At 45.1% G+C, this 19,986-nt stretch overlaps 2 long non-coding RNA genes across 2 annotated transcripts; both read right to left on the bottom strand.

Moving 5' to 3' along the window:
• Positions 1-499: 499 nt before the first annotated feature.
• On the bottom strand, positions 500-971 carry LOC130072163 (uncharacterized). Its single transcript, XR_008804077.1, has 3 exons — positions 866-971; positions 674-779; positions 500-590 (listed from the first exon to the last, which is right to left on the bottom strand). It is a non-coding gene; the product is annotated as an uncharacterized LOC130072163 (long non-coding RNA).
• A 2,569-nt stretch (positions 972-3,540) lies between these two features.
• Positions 3,541-4,677, bottom strand: LOC130072174 (uncharacterized). The gene is made up of 3 exons (XR_008804086.1): positions 4,067-4,677; positions 3,747-3,980; positions 3,541-3,638 (listed from the first exon to the last, which is right to left on the bottom strand). It is a non-coding gene; the product is annotated as an uncharacterized LOC130072174 (long non-coding RNA).
• Positions 4,678-19,986: the final 15,309 nt, after the last annotated feature.

Below are 19,986 nucleotides of genomic sequence, written 5' to 3'. Positions count from 1 at the left end.
TCTGTCATTTCAATCTAGCTTTTTTTGTTTGTTTGTTTTTCAAATTTAAACCGTTATTAGCGATTTCAATGTAATGTTTAAGGCTTTGATTAGTAGCCTATACTCGTCTAGCAGAAGACTATTTGAACCACAATCACTTCACAATTTAGTGTCACATTTTATAAAATAAATAGGCTAATACTTGTTTTGAAAGACTGATTTTCGAGTAGGTTTAACCAAAGGGAAAATGAAAAAAAAAAAAAACTCCAAAAACAATGGTTTCATATAGTTATTTATTGCAAGAAGCACATATGTATTCATCTTCTGTGGATGGATTGCCAACACACTTTAAGTGGAACCATCGCCCACAGTCATCACAGGCAATCTATAAAATATATATATATATATAAGATTAACAATTAAAAAAAAAGGGGGGGGGTTTAAAGCATTGTTCCATTCATGATTTCTTTGAGTATGCTACACCAACCAAAAATGCTTAGCCATATTTACCCAAAGAACATCTGCACATGCAGTCAATGTTTCTGCCTCTCCTTCAGAGTCATCAAAAGTTTCTGCCTCTCCACAAAAATGGCACAGGTCACTTAGGTCATCTATGAGGTACAGTACAACACTGATGAAAGTGATGCACATCAAAAAACATGTCAATAACATTCATGAGTTTATAAAGCCATACCAGATTGGCGGAGCAGAGTTAAAGAAATCTCCATTCTGAATCGTGTTAAATATTGTAGATCACTGGAGAAGTTTATTGTGGTATTTTGCAGAATGTGTTCTGCAAACTGAGGAAGTAACAAGAAATATGAACTTAAGCATCATCCCATTTTAATGAACACTTAATATTTGCCACAATACTATAATCACACACCTTCAAAGCGAACACACCACATGATATGGCATCCCTCTGAAGTGGGTGAGGCAAGGTTTCACACACCCAGTTCGAAACCGAAATACCCTTTGCCATCATCAGGGCTCTACAAGCAAGATAGTATTATTTCAAGCATACAGTACATATTACACAATAACACTGGTGCATGAAAAATACCTTGTTGTCTCCAAACACTTTTTCTTCTTGATATCTGACTCTCCAATTGAGTCAAGCAGAATGTTTTTTTGTTGGGATGGGTATATAGCCTAAGTAACATGCAAAAAGACAACTTGATAGGGGTATACAATTGCTAATCAGGATTAAGGGGAAAACTTAAGTGAAACTGTTCTATACCACAAATACTTACAACTAGGAACCAGTGGTGGCCCTCATTTACAATACCCACTATGACCTCATAGTTTGCTGGGTCCAACAAAAAAAAGAAAGAAAATATACATGTTCTATCATTTAAACGTTGCCAATGTACACAAAGACCTGAACAAAATGGGCATTAGCACAAGTAAAAAAAAAAAAAAAAAAAAAAATAAGCACTTTTGCAGGACACCTTGAGCCTTTCATGTTTTCCCCTCCACATATCTGTCATGGCAAATGTGTCCATGTGGAATGCCTTGCCTGGTGAAGTCAAATTGTGCTCCCTCACTTTCAGGGACAGATATGCATTTATAACCTTGACAAACATGGCAAAACATTAATACAAAATATTAGCATAGCAGATGAAAGGCTTATCTGTCAAAATCAATGAAATGTGTACCTCACTCTCCAACTCCTTTCCAGGGCCGATCCGCAAGTCTTTGTAAAACAATTTATAGGGTCCCACTCTGGACAGCAGGACATAACTGTCGTTTCCAGCCCAGGCACTTTTGAGACCTACAGAGGATAACCAAAAACAGCATTGCACCTACCACCTCACAAATATATTAGAAATCAGAGTAATATTGATCTATTATAAGATCTGACTGTGCTTCAACACTTACAGCGATGCACTGTGTCTGTGGTGTCGGCTGGTACCTCTGCAATCATTGTAGGGGTGTGGGACACAGGAGAGGAAAGTGGCATTTTGGTTGAATAATTCAACGGAGACAGGGGAGAGGATCTTGTAGATTTAGATCTAGTAGACAAGTCAATTGGTGAGGATGGAGGTGATGGTGGGGCTGGTGTTCATGTGACTTGGTGATGATGAGGTCTACAGGTGTGAGTGAAGGGCATAACGTTTCTTGATGTGCTCGTTTATTTTGTGGTTCTTGGGTTATTCTATGGGGTATCCGGGGTGTGTCTTCTTTAAAGGGTTTGAGGTGGTCAGTGTTGATTTTGGGGAATATCTTGCCATTTTCATCCCTTAAATCTGCGCTTTTTTCTTGCAAATAAACAACTTCATACGGTCCCAACCAGCTGCGCTCAAGCTTGCCCCCTTTCCTCTGTTGGGTCCGTATGTTTTTTTCGTAAGACCTTCTGCCCTACAAAAAATGGTGCCTGATTTGGCACAGCAGCCACCCTCTGTCTCCGGTCCTGTTTTTTTCTTACTTTTTTTTTTTTTTTACAATGTTGTCCATTTTCTCCTTCAAAGAAATGGCCTTTGAAATGGTGTCCTCTGCTATCACAGATTCCACTGTGCTGTTGACCTTTAGAAACATTGAAGATTGAAATTATTTCACTAAATTGATGCATGATATTTATATGGAACAATGTAAACGATCACATACCTCATATATCTCCGGCACCTCAAAAGGATATCGTGCCTCCATACCGAACATTAAAAAGAATGGTGAGAACCTAGTTGTCAGCTGTGTCTTGGTTCGAAGACCAAACATTACCGCATCTAGGTACTCATCCCATTTTTCTGGTCTTGTATCCACCAGTTTGCACAAGGCTCTGGAGTCATAACCAAAATGAGTTAAAAATTATAAGTAACCAATTTTCAAAGACAAATATTTCCCTGAATATTGCATTCCCACAAAGCAACCCATAAATGAAGGTTCACCTCTGAATTGTCAGGATTCAGACCAGGAGACAGAGGTAAGTGATGAACTCAAACTTTCTTTATTTTCAAACAAAGGTAAGTATTCAAAGTTGCAGATGCTCATAAGTGCTCATGTAAGAGGGAGCGTGGCAGGAACGAATCCAGGTGAGTAACTCCTCTTCTTAGTGCAGAAACGTGAGTGAATCTCGTGGATCAGTAACCCTCCTTTCTCTCTTCATAGATCATCTCGGGACGGACAGGATTCAAGAAGGGCTCCAGGTGAGTTGATCCAGTATGTGCAATCGGTGATAACTTAACCAGTTCAATGATACTTTCACTTTCACTTGCAGAGTATCCGGAGGGACGTGAGACTCGTTTGTAGATTCCAGGAGACGGGGAACGAGAGTCGTGGAGCATATCCTGGGAACAGCAGAACAAGGATAACAGGGTTAGTATCTTACAGGTGGATATACTTTCCGTCCGTTGCTGTAGGATGACTCAGAGCGTGATAAGTGGAGACTGGATAAGGGTCTTTTCCTGTCGGAGGCTTGACGATGACTGTGAGTAAACTGGGTGTTTTTATACTGGCTGGGAAGTGATCGCTGAGTGGAAAACAGGTGCTGGTGATTAATAATCTGGGGACAGGGATCTTTGCGTGGTGGTTTGTGAGGTCTCTGATTGGCTCCTGACATGAATGGTTCCATTTAATTTTTCCACGAGCCCGTTTGTTTGTGGATGGTATGGGGCACAGAGGCTTCTCTCCACATTGAGGAAGGCACAGAGCTCTTCATTGATCTGTTTCCAAAACATACATTAACATTAATCTACATAAACAAAAACAAATGTGTGAAACCATTAAATTCTCATGCATATTGAATTTAGTTCATTTAACAAACTACAAACCTAGTTTACAAACTCAGTCCCTTGGTCAGTTAGAATTCTCTTTGGTGCCCCAAACCTGTAGAAAAAATGTATAATGCAGCGCGAGACAACTGCTGCAGATTTATTTGGGATTGGATATGCCTCGGACCATTTAGTATAGTAGTCAACGAGGACACAAATGTACTCATTTCCCTGGTTGGTTTTGGTGACTTTCCCCACTAAATCAATGCCTAGCAGTTCCAGAGGCTTATCCACCTTAAAATGAAAATAAATACATTTAAATTATGCGCACTCATGAAATACCAGTCTCAAATCCCATGCACATCTGTGGACAAGCTTACACATATTGGGATGTACTTGGGCTCCTGCTTGATGGACAGTCTGCTAAATTGGCACTGGGCACACTGCAAAACCTGATGTTCAGAAATAAGCACATGAGAAATGCATTCCAAAACATAATACATTCGTATGTTTCACAACAAAGTTAGAAAGGAATAATTTAATATTTACCCATTTATCAATGTCCACCCCCATTCCAGGCCGGTAGAACCTCGCTGAAATAGCAAGCTTGGTTTTTTCTGTTCCACAGTGTGCTCCATAGGGGCTGGCATGGAATTCTGTGAATATTTGGTTGGCCTCTTTTTGTCCAATGACCACTTTTTTCCTCAAATCCATACAATTTTTTGAGGAGATGTAGTAAAGTTGACCATCTATTGAAATAGCTTTATTGTTAGTAAAGTCTAAACAATAACCTGCACGGAGGTTCTGAATGCCTAATGAAAGAAATAGGATATTTTAAACTGAAATTGCAGGATAAGTACTTTTTTATGTTCTATTTGCCCAGAAGGCTATAGTCCATGGACAAGTTTTTTGTTTCTATCAAGTCTTGGTGTATTACTATACCTCACTCCTGTCTGTGGAGTTATGTTATCTTCACTTTCAAAAATAATTATAATTTAGAATAGATTACTCCATGAATTTGGAAATTGGAGCAACGTCTGTGAATCACATATTTATGGTCTTTTTTTATAGCAAATGGATATGTGCCTTGAGTTTTATAGCTCATGATTTCCTCATAAATTTTTGGATCCATTGTTGGAATGTGCCAGCAAAAATTGAAATTCAGGTGACAATGTTGTGTGGTCATCTCCCCAATTTATAACACCATTGATTAACTTGATTAATTAAAGCTAATTAGTGCCCTCAGCAATTGTTAATTAATTACTAGAATGAATTACTAGAAGAAAAATAGCAATATGGTTTTATTCATATTTATTTATTTATTTTCATACAGGGAACATAAAAGGTGTCACCTGAAAATGAGTTTACCTTTTGACAATAATATGATGAACTCTTTTTTTCATGTGTATTTTGGTGACATTTAACATATTTATACATGTTGTATACGGTTTACAAAGTTGTATTTTATAAACCTGTCATCTCTGACGTTTTGCAATCTTTATAAATAATTGTTGTGAACTTTTTCTTCTTAAAGTGCAGAAAAGTCAGAAGAGCAGACCAGGAGACGGAGAGGTATCTTTTAAAGCAGATGTTCTTTATTAGGTCGCTGTAGCATCTCAATCTCGTCCAACTAAGGGAAATGTTCCCTTGCAATTTATACATTTAGAGGGGGAGGAGTTTACATTGGGGTGGAGTCCCTCTGAAACAAAGCATGCAAATGAAGTAGGAACACACCCTATTCTGAGGGCATTACCAATCCAATTGAATCAGCATAACTATTCAAATGCTGATAGTGGCCAGGAACTCTGGTTCCTAAGAGCCATCCCTTACGAAACAAAAATATATTGCAATATACTAGAATTTATATTGCAATACATTAGAAAATATATTTCAATATATCAGAAACTGCCTCATATATTTGAAAATATATAACAATATATGGATGGACAACCTATTGCTATATATTGATTCATATATTAAAATACATTGATATACAAACAAAACTGTATTACATTATTGCATGTATGTTTATTGAAACAAAGTATTTTTTTTTATGAGTTAAGTAAGCTCATGCATAGGTTTACAGAAAGGTTGATTAACAATAGTCCAAATCAAATTTTTGCATGACATTCATTATATTTTACATTATATAGCCATATGGATGGACCATATATGGCTATGTATTGATTCATATATTGTAAAATGTAGATGAGAGTATAAATTAAATTATCATTAACAGCAACAATTACAACATTTTTTAGTCCACTTTTTATTCCCCCACATGGTAAATTATTGTATACAATATATAATATGATAATTATATATAATATATTATGTAATATAAATCAATACATTTTTCAACATATTTAAGACATGTTTGCATATATATCTGATTATATTATCTGGTACATTGAGGTATATTAGCTCATATAATTTTACATATATATTTTCACATATATACAATGCCTCTTCCAATATATAATTTCATATAATATGGGACATATGTCAATATACCTAACAATATATTAAATAGTATAATAATATGTATTTATTCAATATATGAAAACGGCAATAATTGCAGTATTGTCCCATATATTGCAATATATTATTGCATATATATAATATATTATTATATAATATATCATATGATATATTACAATGTAAATTTCACAATATATGGAGACACATGAAATATATTGTCACATAATATATTGAGAAATATATTTTTGTTGCGTAAGGGATCGCAGAGCCATTAAAGACAAAAGGTGGAAGTCTCCCCGACAGCTAATCCAATCAACCTAATGATTCTATCTAGGCTGAAAGGAGAGAAAACAGGACTATCAGGAAAGGAGACTCAATAATCATCTAAAATCCGTCTACTAAACTTTATCAGTTTTTATACCATTGGAGTGGAGACCTAAATTAAACATTTGACAAATTTGTATTCCTTCAATTCCCCCTTTGGGAGTTCTAAATAACTCCCACAATATATACAAATTTAAACAATTAAAAATTCATTCTTGCAACTTGTGATAGTTACAGGCACATAAGGCATGTTCTGTGTTTATTTTTCTGTAATTGCATGTTGACACAGAAACAAAACATGCAATTAGGGTCCGTGAGTCTTTTCTGGTTGGAACTGTGATTTTCTCATGATCAATCAAGTTTCTGAACCATGAAGAATTATCTTCAGTCATCTTGGTGTAATTTTGCTGAAAGATCAAGAATGTCTTTTTGGAACATCATGTTTGTGCACAAGTGAGTCATGAAATGCAGCCATCTTCTGGTGTGGCCTGCAATGTTCTTTCCAGCAAACAAGGCGTTTCTTGACATATTCATCTCTCTAAGAATATGTGGTTTCTGGATTCTACACTTTGTGTGATGTCCATGATGGTTAGTAGTACGAAAATCTTGATCATTTTGATGGATGACTGAAGGTTCTGTGGGTCTCTGCGTTGTGTATTTTTTTCTTTTCTTTATTCTCTGCGATAGTTCGCTCGTCAGTGGATCTTGTTGTTTCCTGGAAGTGGTGTCTTCATATGCAGGTGAGGAGGTCGTGTGGTATCTGGAAGACAGAAAACAAAAGACAGGAGAGCAGTATTTTTTTCTTCAAACACTAGGGTCGTTCATTTTTCTGAGTCTGCAATTGTTGTTACATCTTTCCCTATTTTCTTAATTATTTTGACACCTAAAGGAACATTGAGGTGATGATGGACTAATGGATGGGGAAGGCCTATGAGGGAGTCTTCACCGCAGAGTTGGCCCCCGACGCCTGTTGCGTTCGGTTCTTCTCTGGGCTCCTCATGTTCCATGTCCTATTCTGTCCCTGTAGGTGGGGGAGGGCATTTTATGTTTACAGCCTGATCTAAACTCATTATTGATGAAGGCAGGGGCTGCTTCAGATTAGAAGGCAGACTGAGTAGGAGCTGAGCCATATTGTTAACTTCTCTCAAGTTCTTTTTGCTTTTCCTACACTCTTTTCTCCAATGTCCAGGCTTACCACAGTAATAACAACTGCCCTCTCTCTTAGGACATTTACGTTTCTTTTGCTTCTCTGCGTTGACCTTAGAGGATGCTGCTGCAATTTTTACAGGCTTATTGGTTACTGATTGGAGAGCTATATCTGTTTCAAAGAAAGCTTGAAAATCAGGATAAGTTTCATCTGACTGTTGGTCTTCTGAGTCACATTTGGTTGAGGCCTGGTTGTGGCCCACCTTTTTCTTGAGACAGGACACTTGAGTGTGCAATTGTTTGTTCTGTTCTTTTAATTTAGCAATACACTGATGAGCTTGTTCTTGTGCAATGGATAAGCTGGATTCTCTGTGACAACCAGTGATGGGCAGTAACGCGTTAGAAGTAACGCGTTACTGTAATCTGATTACTTTTTTCGAGTAACGAGTAAAGTAAGGGATTACAATTGAAAAAATAGTAATTAGATTACTGTTACTTCCCCGTAAACAGTCTGCGTTACTGCGTTAGTTAACCGTGATTTTGTTTAGTGTCGTGAGACTGTCTCGTGACATGAGTCGTGCGTGAATAACAAATGATGTATGAGCGCCGCGACATCAGTGAGAGACGACTAGAACGAGGGAGAGAGCAGCAGAGCTGCCAACTCTCACACACGCTCGCTCACACGCACACCCCTGATTTCTCGCGCTGAAGTGTCAACCCCTTCGGTCAAACGCCTGAAAGATGAGTTTATCTATAAATCTAACTGTTGAGCCACATTTGTTATTGACTAGTTACACCGCAAATTAGTTAAAATCTCACGGAATTTAGAGCGAGCGTGCATGCGAGACAGAGACTGTGCTCCATGTAGCGCGCACACGGACAGAGAGAGAGAGCAAACGCGAGAGACCTTGCATGTGCAGAGAGAGCATCCTGATCTAGAAACAGGACCCCCCGTTGGAGAATGTCAAAATTCTACCTCAAATCTGAGCAAGCATATGTCACGAGACAGTTTTACACGGTTAACTAACGCAGCAAGCCGGTACAGGAACGTGAAACAGGAATGTGAAACCCTACTGAAAAAAAACCTGGCCTGAACACCCAACTGACATGACCGCAGCGGCTACCTACATGCTGATGGGATATAATATATAACCACTGTTTCACTCCGAAAGAAAACAAAAAACGTGGAGCCAAAATGTGGCATGCAGCAGCATTTTCTGTTTTAATCAACTAATTTTTACTCCTCTCTGCACTTTACTGTTAAAAGACGTAAGTGTTAATAATTTGTAATACAGTCAGGAGCGACTTTCATTTTAAATGATTTTATTGCTGTATTTTTACATCTTTCCAAATGAAGGATTTTACAAAAAATACATTTATTTTATATGCTGGAATATGTAGAAATTTAAGTTAACAGAAGAAGGACTTTCTTTATTTCATTAAAATATGGTGGAATGTGCAGAAAATAGGTTTAAATGTTCAACAATTTTCTTCTAGTCTGAGACTATTGCATTTAATTGAATTTTTTGCTTGCAATGTGCATAAAGTTAAAATATTGAAACAATAAAATAAGTTTAAAAAAAGAGAATGTTTCATTTGATTACATTTTGATGATGGAATATGCAGAAAGAATAGAATTAGGCTGAAAGGTCTATTGCTTTAGCGTATTCAGGTCGTGCATCATGTGTTTGAAAAGTAACTTAGTAAAGTAACTAGTAAAGTAACTAATTACTTTTGAAAATAAGTAATCAGTAAAGTAACTGGATTACTTTTTTGGAGAAGTAATCAGTAATCAGTAACTAATTACTATTTCCAAGTAACTTGACCAACACTGGTGACAACAAATAATGGCTTTCACATTGTTCTTGCGAATACTTGCTCCTAGTACCTTTTTACAGTCTTCAATTGACCATACTTTGTCTGGATGAATACCAAATTTCTTTGTCAAATTCAATCTGACTGACTCAGTCACTATGGAGTCCATGTGCTCTCCTAACAATCACTTGAACTCACTGTCTGTCCATAAAGGAGTCGCAAGACCACCCTTTTCAGTTGATGGAATCGGTCTAGCATTCCTTCTAAACATTTTATGTTTCTTTGTTACCACAATCAAAAAACTAAAACGTCTCTCTACTGTCTACAACAGAGGGTACAATCTTATTAGCACATGATGCTAAACAAACAAACACTAAAACTTCTCTGATCAAACAGAGGCTACACTCGAGGCAACACCGAATCTTACTTGTTACCAACACATCACAAACTATTAGCACATTACGCTAATCTTCCCTGAAAGAAACGGAAAGGATCTTTCACCTTCCTAACTTTTAGAGGATAAAACAAAATTACTTGCATGTAATGCTAACTCTTCCCTGCCTAAAACAGAGGATCAAACTTTCCTCTCTAAAATAATTTTTTAGAGGGTAACAACACAAAATAACAAAAGAACAAATAATTAGCAAATAATACTAATCTTCCCTGCCTGAACAGAGGATCAAACTGTCAGGGTTCTGCCTTGGCAGCTTTGTCTCTTGTATCTTTGTTTAATGTTTCCATGTTTGTTTTGTGCTTGAGCACATGGCTTTCTCTTTGTTTATGTTGGCCATGTGCTCCTTTTGTCTTGCCTCCTAGTTTTAACTTACCACGCCCCCTCGTTTAGTCCGTGTCTAGTTGTCATTCACTAATTGTCTTCACCTTGTCCTTGTTTGCTCCACTCCCTTTATATTGTGCTTCCTTGTTGCTTGTCTTTGCTGGATCGTTGTTTTGTGTTCATATTCTAGACCTTTCTCGTGGCATAACTAGGTGTGATTGTCCAAAGCTCTCTCTGTAGCTTGTATCCTTGCAGCTTTTGCTTTGGGTTATCTTAGACTAACTTCCCTTTCTTTTACTTGAGCTATTCTAGTTTTTGATTGGTTCTGTCTTAGATTTATAGAGTTAGTTTGTTACTTTGGTTTTCTCTTTGATTTATGTTTTAGCCTGGGTTTTCACTTATTTAATACCTAGCTTTCTCCTGTTGTAGACTAGTTTTGCTTTAGTTATTTACTTTAGTGTTTTGTTAGCTTTCCTCTCTTATATGTAAGAGTTTAGTTTTTCAGTTACTTAACTACAGTGTTTGCCATGCCTTGTACTTCCCTAATGTTTTAGTGTTTTGCTCTTGTCTTGTTTCTCCTGTATTATGTGTCTGTGTGTGTTCGAGTTGAGTCCTGTCCTGCCCATCCTGAGACTGCACTGACTGCTGGTTACTGGGCTGCTCAATCCTGTGCCCGGGTCTCCTGCAGGCCCGCATTAATGCACGGGCTTACTGGGGCTGAAGCCCCAGGGCCTATGAAGACAAGGGGCCTATCATAAGCCAAAAAAAAATCACATTGTTTTGTAATTTGTCGAATTTTCTGTCAATCACTTGATATTCATGTTTTTGGCTGCTGATTGATCCAATTTACAAGTGACCCACGTGGGAAGCATGATATGACAGCCTATCAGAATGTAGAGAAACAGTTGCGTCATCTTCTCTAGTAACGTCAGTCTATTCAAATTTATGCTAGTCACAGAGGCTGATGATAGCTATCAAAATTGAGGAAGAAAAAGTTTGAGAGTGGTGCTCATAAACGAAAAATATCGCGACAGAAAGAAAACAGTGAGAAGGAATTGTTAAAGATTCCAAAGCTAACAGGATTTTTTAAACCTGCAAATGAAGGTGAGTCGAGCTCATTAAGCGGAGCACCGATCGATGAACAGTGGAGAGGACAAGCAAACAGGCGGGCAGTGTTAATTTGCGTAATTATTTTCGTCAACGAATTTTTTTCAGAGACGATACGGTCCCGACCCGAAGCGTGCAGCCCTGGGTTGGGTTTCCCAAAAGCATCGTAAGCTTAAGTTGATCGTAGAACAATTGCCACCAATGGTCTCTACGATCAACTTAGGCTTACGATGCTTTTGGGAAACGCAGTCCTGGCCTGCACATAGACAGACAGCGCGCGAGGACTGAATTGAGCTCTCTTAGACAACATTATGTCTAAATGTCCGGTTTAGAGAGTATTCACGTAAACGCAGTCGGTTATGTCTTTACAGAATGTACAGTTGTGAGAATATTGGATGTGCATCAGTGTAATTGGATCTGCGCACTCTGTCTTAAAGTGACAGTGCGTAATAAAAATAATGCCGTCTGTAAACTTAATATTAATCAAACAACAAAATAAAAAGAGAAAAGCATTCACTGCTCTTTAATAGCTTTAATATGGATTAATTATACTTAAATTATACAAATAAATATGTCTACTTGAAAGAATAAAGAATGATGTATGTAAGTTAAAGACTGCATAATCATTAATTGAAGAAAAAAAAGACTGTTCTACTGTAGGAGAAGAAGTGTTTTTATTTAATTTTAAGATATTATGTTATGTCACCATGCTAAAACTCTGTGTCTGTACAGTATTGCATGTTCAAACTTTAAAAATTAATCATATTAACAGGTTAATTGATGCTTTCTATGGGAATATATAATGGGTTTGGAAATTTTAGAGAAATTCTAAATTAATGCATTAGAATTTCACTAAACCCATTCGATTTTAGTCGACTAAATCTACTGTAAATTTAGTCGACTAAAATCTTATTGTATTTCGTCGACTAAAACTAGACTATTTACTGCTTTCCAGTATAGCCTGTGCTGTGGAGGTTTTACATTGCTGTTGTTGTGGATCTTTTTATGGAATACGGTTTTCGTTAGGCTATATCTCCCCGAGAGAAACTTATTTCTGCTTTTGTTGTATAGACAAACGTGATCATTAGACTTTTTTTTTTTTATAATGGGCCTACAAAACCTCTCAGCCCCAGGGCCTAACGGCAGGTTAATGCGGGCCTGGTCTCCTGTCTGGACCTCTGTTGTGGGCTGTCTCTGGACTGTGCAACTGTTACACATTGTCACATCCTATTGTCAATAAATCACTATTCGGTTCCTGACACAAACTCTCATCTCTAAAAGAAAACTTTTAAAGGGTAACTTTAGTTAACCAAACTCTACAGCAGTCTGTTTACTTACTCTGAACGGCACAGAGGAAAACACATGTACAGGTCTGCAATGGTTCTTTTGAATAGAGTTCAGTGAAACTCACCAAATCGTTTGGTTGTATGGAAAGATTCCAGCTGGAACTTCAGTCAGAAATGTTCATTCTTTGTTAAGATCTTTGTTGAGGTCGAAGTTTCTGGAACTCAGTCAGAACTCACTCAGCTTTGTTGAGGTCGAAGTTGCTGGAACTCAGTCAGAACTCACTGTCTTTGTTGATCTTTGTTGAAGTCCAGTTCTGGATTCTGGTGAAGTTAATTCTATCCGGGTCACGGCACCATCTGTTGTGAACTTTTTCTTCTTAAAGTGCAGAAAAGTCAGAAGAGCAGACCAGGAGACGGAGAGGTATCTTTTAAAGCAGATGTTCTTTATTAGGTCGCTGTAGCATCTCAATCTCGTCCAACTAAGGGAAATGTTCCCTTGCAATTTATACATTTAGAGGGGGAGGAGTTTACATTGGGGTGGAGTCCCTCTGAAACAAAGCATGCAAATGAAGTAGGAACACACCCTATTCTGAGGGCATTACCAATCCAATTGAATCAGCATAACTATTCAAATGCTGATAGTGGCCAGGAACTCTGGTTCCTAAGAGCCATCCCAGAGCCATTAAAGACAAAAGGTGGAAGTCTCCCCGACAGCTAATCCAATCAACCTAACGATTCTATCTAGGCTGAAAGGAGAGAAAACAGGACTATCAGGAAAGGAGACTCAATAATCATCTAAAATCCGTCTACTAAACTTTATCAGTTTTTATACCATTGGAGTGGAGACCTAAATTAAACATTTGACAAATTTGTATTCCTTCATAATACAGACATAATAATATAAAGACAATAATATGAGGCATTGAGTTTGTTTTGTTTGAACAGAAATATTACTGGAGTGTGAGAACCATTTTATTATGCTGACAATTGAATGTTGCGCCAATGCTTTTGGCCTTTTTCGCTTTCCGTACTTCCAGTTGTGCTTTGATGCATCTGCTACGCATGCGCAGACATGCCTCTTTGAGGGGGAACACAAATTCCTGTAGGGAACAGAATCGACTGCTTCACCGGCACCGTCGGTTTCTCTTTTTGAATGACGAATATAGACGAATATATCTGCAGAAATAGACAGTTGTCTCATTTACACCCAGGCGCATTCTAGCTAACAGTCGGCAGTGGTTCTCTCGGTGTGTTCAAGACAAGTGAAGCTTTTTTCCCGCGACACAGGCGACGCGAGGTGACAACACAGTCGGCTTTCATCTGCGCTAGATCATCGGCGTTGGCTTGGTGTGTTTCCAGGACATGAAAGAGGGCGTTTTTCCAGATACGCAATGGAGTAGACCAAACTTAACAGGGAGGGAGGGCAATGGTTGTGCTGTGGTTCAGTCTCTGTACACTGGGCCTGTGCTGTGGTTCAGTGTCTGCACACTGGGCCTGTGCTGTGGTCCAGCCTCTGCACACTGGGCCTGTGCTGTGGTCCAGCCTCTGTCCACTGGGCCTGTGCTGTGGTCCAGTCTCTGCACACTGGGCCTGTGCTGTGGTGCAGCCTCTGCACACTGGGCCTGTGCTGTGGTCCAGCCTCTGCACACTGGGCCTGTGCTGTGGTTCAGTCTCTGTACATTGGGCCTGTGCTGTGGTCCAGTCTCTGCACACTGGGCCTGTGCTGTGGTCCAGCCTCTGTACACTGGGCCTGTGCTGTGGTCCAGCCTCTGTACACTGGGCCTGTGCTGTGGTCCAGTCTCTGCACACTGGGCCTGTGCTGTGGTCCAGCCTCTGCACACTGGGCCTGTGCTGTGGTCCAGCCTCTGCACACTGGGCCTGTGCTGTGGTTCAGTCTCTGTACACTGGGCCTGTGCTGTGGTCCAGTCTCTGCACACTGGGCCTGCGCTGTGGTTCAGTCTCTGCACACTGGGCCTGTGCTGTGGTCCAGCCTCTGCACACTGTGCCTGTGCTGTGGTCCAGTCTCTGCACACTGGGCCTGTGCTGTGGTCCAGTCTCTGCACACTGGGCCTGTGCTGTGGTCCAGTCTCTGCACACTGGGCCTGTACTGTGGTCCAGCCTCTGCACACTGGGCCTGTGCTGTGGTTCAGTCTCTGCACACTGGGCCTGTGCTGTGGTCCAGTCTCTGCACACTGTGCCTGTGCTGTGGTCCAGCCTCTGCACACTGTGCCTGTGCTGTGGTTCAGTCTCTGCACACTGGGCCTGTGCTGTGGTCCAGCCTCTGCACACTGGGCCTGTGCTGTGGTCCAGTCTCTGCACACTGGGCCTGTGCTGTGGTCCAGTCTCTGCACACTGGGCCTGTGCTGTGGTCCAGTCTCTGCACACTGGGCCTGTGCTGTGGTCCAGCCTCTGTACACTGGGCCTCTGTACACTGGGCCTGTGCTGTTGTTCAGTCTCTGCACACTGGGCCTGTGCTGTGGTCCAGTCTCTGCACACTGGGCCTGTGCAGTGGCCCAGCCTCTGTACACTGGGCCTGTGCTGTGGTCCAGTCTCTGCACACTGGGCCTGTGCTGTGGTCCAGTCTCTGCACACTGGGCCTGTGCTGTGGTCCAGCCTCTGCACACTGGGCCTGTGCTGTGGTTCAGTCTCTGCACACTGGGCCTGTGCTGTGGTCCAGTCTCTGCACACTGTGCCTGTGCTGTGGTCCAGCCTCTGCACACTGTGCCTGTGCTGTGGTTCAGTCTCTGCACACTGGGCCTGTGCTGTGGTCCAGCCTCTGCACACTGGGCCTGTGCTGTGGTCCAGCCTCTGCACACTGGGCCTGTGCTGTGGTCCAGCCTCTGTACACTGGGCCTCTGTACACTGGGCCTGTGCTGTGGTTCAGTCTCTGCACACTGGGCCTGTGCTGTGGTCCAGTCTCTGCACACTGGGCCTGTGCTGTGGTCCAGCCTCTGTACACTGGGCATGTGCTGTGGTCCAGTCTCTGCACACTGGGCCTGTGCTGTGGTTCAGTCTCTGCACACTGGGCCTGTGCTGTGGTCCAGTCTCTGCACACTGGGCCTGTGCTGTGGTCCAGCCTCTGTACACTGGGCCTGTGCTGTGGTCCAGCCTCTGTACACTGGGCCTGTGCTGTGGTCCAGTCTCTGCACACTGGGCCTGTGCTGTGGTCCAGCCTCTGCACACTGGGCCTGTGCTGTGGTCCAGCCTCTGCACACTGGGCCTGTGCTGTGGTTCAGTCTCTTCACACTGGGCCTGTGCTGTGGTCCAGCCTCTGCACACTGGGCCTGTGCTGTGGTCCAGCCTCTGCACACTGGGCCTGTGCTGTGGTCCAGTCTCTGCACACTGGGCCTGTGCTGTGGTCCAGCCTCTGCACACTGGGCCTGTGCTGTGGTTCAGTCTCTGTACACTGGGCCTGTGCTGTGGTTCAGTGTCTGCACACTGGGCCTGTGCTGTGGTCCAGCCTCTGCACACTGGGCCTGTGCTGTGGTCCAGCCTCTGTACACTGGGCCTGTGCTGTGGTCCAGCCTCTGTCCACTGGGCCTGTGCTGTGGTTCAGTCTCTGCACACTGGGCCTGTGCTGTGGTCCAGCCTCTGCACACTGGGCTGTGCTGTGGTTCAGTCTCTGTACACTGGGCCTGTGCTGTGGTTCAGTGTCTGCACACTGGGCCTGTGCTGTGGTCCAGCCTCTGCACACTGGGCCTGTGCTGTGGTCCAGCCTCTGTCCACTGGGCCTGTGCTGTGGTTCAGTCTCTGCACACTGGGCCTGTGCTGTGGTTCAGCCTCTGCACACTGGGCCTGTGCTGTGGTCCAGCCTCTGCACACTGGGCCTGCGCTGTGGTTCAGTCTCTGCACACTGGGCCTGTGCTGTGGTCCAGCCTCTGCACACTGTGTCTGTGCTGTGGTTCAGTCTCTGCACACTGGGCCTGTGCTGTGGTCCAGTCTCTGCACACTGGGCCTGTGCTGTGGTCCAGTCTCTGCACACTGGGCCTGTGCTGTGGTCCAGCCTCTGCACACTGGGCCTGTGCTGTGGTTCAGTCTCTGCACACTGGGCCTGTGCTGTGGTCCAGCCTCTGCACACTGGGCCTGTGCTGTGGTTCAGTCTCTTCACACTGTGCCTGTGCTGTGGTCCAGTCTCTGCACACTGGGCCTGTGCTGTGGTCCAGCCTCTGCACACTGGGCCTGTGCTGTGGTCCAGCCTCTGCACACTGGGCCTGTGCTGTGGTCCAGCCTCTGTACACTGGGCCTCTGTACACTGGGCCTGTGCTGTGGTCCAGTCTCTGCACACTGGGCCTGTGCTGTGGTCCAGCCTCTGCACACTGGGCCTGTGCTGTGGTCCAGCCTCTGCACACTGGGCCTGTGCTGTGGTTCAGTCTCTTCACACTGGGCCTGTGCTGTGGTCCAGTCTCTGCACACTGGGCCTGTGCTGTGGTCCAGCCTCTGCACACTGGGCCTGTGCTGTGGTCCAGTCTCTGCACACTGGGCCTGTGCTGTGGTCCAGCCTCTGCACACTGGGCCTGTGCTGTGGTTCAGTCTCTGTACACTGGGCCTGTGCTGCGGTTCAGTGTCTGCACACTGGGCCTGTGCTGTGGTCCAGCCTCTGCACACTGGGCCTGTGCTGTGGTCCAGCCTCTGTCCACTGGGCCTGTGCTGTGGTTCAGTCTCTGCACACTGGGCCTGTGCTGTGGTCCAGCCTCTGCACACTGGGCCTGTGCTGTGGTTCAGTCTCTGTACACTGGGCCTGTGCTGTGGTTCAGTGTCTGCACACTGGGCCTGTGCTGTGGTCCAGCCTCTGCACACTGGGCCTGTGCTGTGGTCCAGCCTCTGTCCACTGGGCCTGTGCTGTGGTTCAGTCTCTGCACACTGGGCCTGTGCTGTGGTTCAGCCTCTGCACACTGGGCCTGTGCTGTGGTCCAGCCTCTGCACACTGGGCCTGTGCTGTGGTTCAGTCTCTGCACACTGGGCCGGTGCTGTGGTTCAGTCTTTGTACACTGGGCCTGTGCTGTGGTTCAGTCTCTGCACACCGGGCCTGTGCTGTGGTCCAGCCTCTGCACACTGGGCCTGTGCTGTGGTTCAGTCTCTGCACACTGGGCCTGTGCTGTGGTCCAGTCTCTGCACACTGTGCCTGTGCTGTGGTCCAGCCTCTGCACACTGTGCCTGTGCTGTGGTTCAGTCTCTGCACACTGGGCCTGTGCTGTGGTCCAGCCTCTGCACACTGGGCCTGTGCTGTGGTCCAGTCTCTGCAAACTGGGCCTGTGCTGTGGTCCAGCCTCTGCACACTGGGCCTGTGCTGTGGTCCAGTCTCTGCACACTGGGCCTGTGCTGTGGTCCAGCCTCTGTACACTGGGCCTCTGTACACTGGGCCTGTGCTGTGGTTCAGTCTCTGCACACTGGGCCTGTGCTGTGGTCCAGTCTCTGCACACTGGGCCTGTGCTGTGGTCCAGCCTCTGTACACTGGGCCTGTGCTGTGGTCCAGCCTCTGTACACTGGGCCTGTGCTGTGGTCCAGCCTCTGTACACTGGGCCTCTGTACACTGGGCCTGTGCTGTTGTTCAGTGTCTGCACACTGGGCCTGTGCTGTGGTCCAGTCTCTGCACACTGGGCCTGTGCAGTGGCCCAGCCTCTGTACACTGGGCCTGTGCTGTGGTCCAGTCTCTGCACACTGGGCCTGTGCTGTGGTCCAGTCTCTGCACACTGGGCCTGTGCTGTGGTCCAGCCTCTGCACACTGGGCCTGTGCTGTGGTCCAGCCTCTGCACACTGGGCCTGTGCTGTGGTCCAGCCTCTGCACACTGGGCCTGTGCTGTGGTTCAGTCTCTTCACACTGGGCCTGTGCTGTGGTCCAGTCTCTGCACACTGGGCCTGTGCTGTGGTCCAGCCTCTGCACACTGGGCCTGTGCTGTGGTCCAGTCTCTGCAAACTGGGCCTGTGCTGTGGTCCAGCCTCTGCACACTGGGCCTGTGCTGTGGTCCAGTCTCTGCACACTGGGCCTGTGCTGTGGTCCAGCCTCTGTACACTGGGCCTGTGCTGTGGTCCAGCCTCTGTACACTGGGCCTGTGCTGTGGTCCAGCCTCTGTACACTGGGCCTCTGTACACTGGGCCTGTGCTGTTGTTCAGTCTCTGCACACTGGGCCTGTGCTGTGGTCCAGTCTCTGCACACTGGGCCTGTGCAGTGGCCCAGCCTCTGTAAACTGGGCCTGTGCTGTGGTCCAGTCTCTGCACACTGGGCCTGTGCTGTGGTCCAGTCTCTGCACACTGGGCCTGTGCTGTGGTCCAGCCTCTGCACACTGGGCCTGTGCTGTGGTCCAGCCTCTGCACACTGGGCCTGTGCTGTGGTCCAGTCTCTGCACACTGGGCCTGTGCTGTGGTCCAGTCTCTGCACACTGGGCCTGTGCTGTGGTCCAGCCTCTGTACACTGGGCCTCTGTACACTGGGCCTGTGCTGTGGTTCAGTCTCTGCACACTGGGCCTGTGCTGTGGTCCAGTCTCTGCACACTGGGCCTGTGCTGTGGTCCAGCCTCTGTACACTGGGCCTGTGCTGTGGTCCAGTCTCTGCACACTGGGCCTGTGCTGTGGTTCAGTCTCTGCACACTGGGCCTGTGCTGTGGTCCAGTCTCTGCACACTGGGCCTGTGCTGTGGTCCAGCCTCTGTACACTGGGCCTGTGCTGTGGTCCAGTCTCTGCACACTGGGCCTGTGCTGTGGTCCAGCCTCTGCACACTGGGCCTGTGCTGTGGTCCAGCCTCTGCACACTGGGCCTGTGCTGTGGTTCAGTCTCTTCACACTGGGCCTGTGCTGTGGTCCAGTCTCTGCACACTGGGCCTGTGCTGTGGTCCAGCCTCTGCACACTGGGCCTGTGCTGTGGTCCAGTCTCTGCACACTGGGCCTGTGCTGTGGTCCAGCCTCTGCACACTGGGCCTGTGCTGTGGTTCAGTCTCTGTACACTGGGCCTGTGCTGTGGTTCAGCGTCTGCACACTGGGCCTGTGCTGTGGTCCAGCCTCTGCACACTGGGCCTGTGCTGTGGTCCAGCCTCTGTACACTGGGCCTGTGCTGTGGTCCAGCCTCTGTCCACTGGGCCTGTGCTGTGGTTCAGTCTCTGCACACTGGGCCTGTGCTGTGGTCCAGCCTCTGCACACTGGGCTGTGCTGTGGTTCAGTCTCTGTACACTGGGCCTGTGCTGTGGTTCAGTGTCTGCACACTGGGCCTGTGCTGTGGTCCAGCCTCTGCACACTGGGCCTGTGCTGTGGTCCAGCCTCTGTCCACTGGGCCTGTGCTGTGGTTCAGTCTCTGCACACTGGGCCTGTGCTGTGCTTCAGCCTCTGCACACTGGGCCTGTGCTGTGGTCCAGCCTCTGCACACTGGGCCTGCGCTGT

Source organism: Rhinichthys klamathensis, unplaced genomic scaffold, assembly GCF_029890125.1.
Source record: "Rhinichthys klamathensis goyatoka isolate OS25496 unplaced genomic scaffold, OSU_Roscu_1.1 h1tg000479l_1, whole genome shotgun sequence".
Taxonomy (NCBI): Eukaryota; Metazoa; Chordata; class Actinopteri; order Cypriniformes; family Leuciscidae; genus Rhinichthys; species Rhinichthys klamathensis.
Note: the sequence above shows the minus strand (reverse complement) of the source record. Positions and strands in the feature narration are given on the sequence as shown.